This window comes from Doryrhamphus excisus, chromosome 1 (genome assembly GCF_030265055.1).
Source record: "Doryrhamphus excisus isolate RoL2022-K1 chromosome 1, RoL_Dexc_1.0, whole genome shotgun sequence".
Lineage (NCBI taxonomy): Eukaryota > Metazoa > Chordata > Actinopteri > Syngnathiformes > Syngnathidae > Doryrhamphus > Doryrhamphus excisus.
Window position 1 is genome coordinate 43,587,501 of NC_080466.1, and position 3,604 is coordinate 43,591,104.

Here is a 3,604-nt window from a genome sequence, read left to right on the forward strand (position 1 = left end):
TCATCTGGAGAATAGAACTTGTGCTTCTAGACAATGAGTCAGAGATCCAGCAGACTGGAGGCTCACATTCCCGTGGCTCCTTTGCTCTGGTCGCTAAGTCAGACCGCTAGTCAGGCTGTCGGGCTGTCGGGCTGCGTGGGCTGAGCCAACCCAGAGTGAGGTAAACTGTTCCACGCCAGTGTCTTATTTCCTCCTGACTCAGGGATCCATGTGGCAGGACGGCGGCTGCGTCGCCTCGCTCACGCATTCACACGTTAAAAATGTGAAGGTTCGGCAAACGTCTGCAACAAGTCCACACCGTGGTTTTGAAATCAATGATGGCGGCCGACTTTTGGCAGTGGCGGTCTTGCGGCTCATCCAGGATGAGCCTGTCCAGTTTAATAGGCTCAGCTGTTGCCAGTTAGTTCAGGACTATTTTCAAAATGTCAGCTGGCAACACGGCCCGAGGTCGGGACATGGACTTGTTGTGGGACTTTTGTCTTTGTCCATCTGTGTCTCTGGAAGATGTCTTATCTTATGCTTTTATTCGTCCCTCAGTGGGGACATTTGCAATTTTCAAACACTGAAAAGAAAAGCTCATATCAGGAATAATAATAATAATAATAATACATTTTATTTGTATAGCGCTTTTCAAGATACTCAAAGACACTTTACAAACGAATGAAGTTGAATAGAGCAAGTAAACAGAATAAAAGACACACCAAAATACAACATTCATTGGTTAAAAAAGAAAAAAAAAAGCGGGGGCGGGGCACAGCAGTCAGATATAGAAGGTTAGACATTAAAACCAGATTTAAAGAGGTGGGTTTTGAGTTGTTTTTTGAAGGTGGGAAGGTCAGGGCAAGCACGGAGTGAGTGGGGCAAAGAGTTCCAGAGAGTGGGGGGCAGCGATGGAGAAGGCTCTGTCTCCCCAGGTTCGGATCTTGGTCTTACAGGGGAGTGCCAGGAGGTTTGAGTCTGAGGAGCGAAGGGGACGCGGGGGATTATGTGGATGGAGGAGGTCTGTGAGATATGAGGGGGTCAGATCGTGGAGGGTTTTTGTAGGTGATGAGAAGAATTTTGAAGTGAATGCGTTGGGGGGACGGGAAGCCAGTGGAGGTTTTGGAGGACGGGGGTAATGTGTTCACGGGAGCGGGTGGAGGTGAGGAGGCGGGCAGCGGAGTTCTGAGGGTTTTGGATGGTGTACCGTAGAGAATGATGTTGCAGTAGTCCATTCTGGAGGTGATGAATGCATCACCAGGAATGATGTCATCTTTTTTTTTTTTTTATTTAAATCCCGCCTCGTCTCGGCGTCTTTGCCGTGGCCACAAAAGCTCGACTCGGCCAAGCTAAACTCTTAAAGCTACGCTGCATCTCTCCGCCGGACTGATTTCTGCCTTTTTATAGAAGAAACGAAAACACGACACGCTCCCAACGTCTTGTTCCTGGAGGAGCGCTGAGGCCCCGAATGTGAAATTTGAGAGCGTTTTCCTGCTGTGGGCTTCACGGTGCCAAAACACTCACTGTAATTTACCAAAAGTGGCTGCTATTTATGCCATAAAGCATGTGTTTAACATTCCTCACCCCCGTCATGTTTGTGTATTCCTTGCTCCCTCTCCCAGCCACTCTCGGCACTAATTCTATTTATCCGTGTGTGTGTGTGTGTGTGTGTGTGTGTGTGTGTCATTCCTCACAGAAGGATCATCTCTCTCCCTCTGAGACAAGGCCGACAGGAAGTTGGAGTTTATATTGGCCTACTTTCTCCAAAAAAAAAGCAGACCGGGCTGAGAAGCTGCAGAGATCAAGTGCTGTGTTTTCTTCTGCAGAGCGACCACCCCCACACCCACCCCCACACCCACCCCCACATCCACCCCCATCAGCTGTCCCACCCACGGCTGCTGAAACAGGCCAAGGTTGAGGCGTGGAGTGTCTTGTGGGGTATGGCAGCAGTCGGAGCTCAGAAGGAAAAGGAAGTAGCATCCTGTAAACAGGACTCTTGACGCTGCTGGCAGGGAAACGGCCCCCCAGCTCACATGAGCACATAGCGTAGACCGGGGGTCTCCGCTTGTGACCATCACCTGAGTCATTCACTGGTCATTCAGTCAGAAGGACGATGGATCAACCCAACATGCAAAGAAGAAGAAATTATTTAAGTGTGGTCCGGATTTCTTGAATAAATGGGCATTTTTGTTGAGGGCATGGCCTCAAATCCAGATGAGCGGCCTCGCTATCGCCCCATCCTCATCTGTACTCCCACCTCACAGCTCATGTATCACCAAAGCCTAGAACTTCAACCCAACATGCAAAGAAGAAGAAATTATTTCATAGTCCGCCCGTGTGGTCCGGATTTCTTGAATAAATGGGCATTTTTGTTGAGGGCATGGCCTCAAATCGAGATGAGCGCCCTCGCTATCGCCCCATCCTCATCTGTACTCCCACCTCACAGCTCATGTATCACCAAAGCCTAGAACTTCAACCCAACATGCAAAGAAGAAGAAATTATTTAAGTGTGGTCCGGATTTCTTGAATAAATGGCCATTTTTGTTGAGGGCATGGCCTCAAATCCAGATGAGCGGCCTCGCTATCGCCCCATCCTCATCTGTACTCCCACCTCACAGCTCATGTATCACCAAAGCCTAGAACTTCAACCCAACATGCAAAGAAGAAGAAATTATTTAATAGTCCGCCCGTGTGGTCCGGATTTCTTGAATAAATTGCATTTTTGTTGAGGGCATGGCCTCAAATCCAGATGAGCGGCCTCGCTATCGCCCCATCCTCATCTGTACTCCCACCTCACAGCTCATGTATCACCAAAGCCTAGAACTTCAACCCAACATGCAAAGAAGAAGAAATTATTTTAGTGTGGTCCGGATTTCTTGAATAAATGGCCATTTTTGTTGAGGGCATGGCCTCAAATCCAGATGAGCGGCCTCGCTATCGCCCCATCCTCATCTGTACTCCCACCTCACAGCTCATGTATCACCAAAGCCTAGAACTTCAACCCAACATGCAAAGAAGAAGAAATTATTTAATAGTCCGCCCGTGTGGTCCGGATTTCTTGAATAAATGGGCATTTTTGTTGAGGGCATGGCCTTAAATCGAGATGAGCGGCCTCGCTATCGCCCCATCCTCATCTGTACTCCCACCTCACAGCTCATGTATCACCAAAGCCTAGAACTTCAACCCAACATGCAAAGAAGAAGAAATTATTTAAGTGTGGTCCGGATTTCTTGAATAAATGGCCATTTTTGTTGAGGGCATGGCCTCAAATCCAGATGAGCGGCCTCGCTATCGCCCCATCCTCATCTGTACTCCCACCTCACAGCTCATGTATCACCAAAGCCTAGAACTTCATGGCTCTCCTTTCATGTTCTATCAAATGATGTGCTATGTTCTTCAGGTTTTAAATGTCACTAATTCCGCAAACATGGCCGCCACAAAACCGCCGCATCTCGCAACCGAGAGCCAACGGCGGTCGGTCGCTCGCACCACGAGTATGTTTAATGATGGACTGGATCAGGCTGCGGAGTTGCCCCGGGATGGGAGGGGGTCGGGCGCGTATTAAAGAGTAATGAATCACACACTCAGTCACAGGGTCGGCAGCCATGAATGTGCTCTCTGTTGC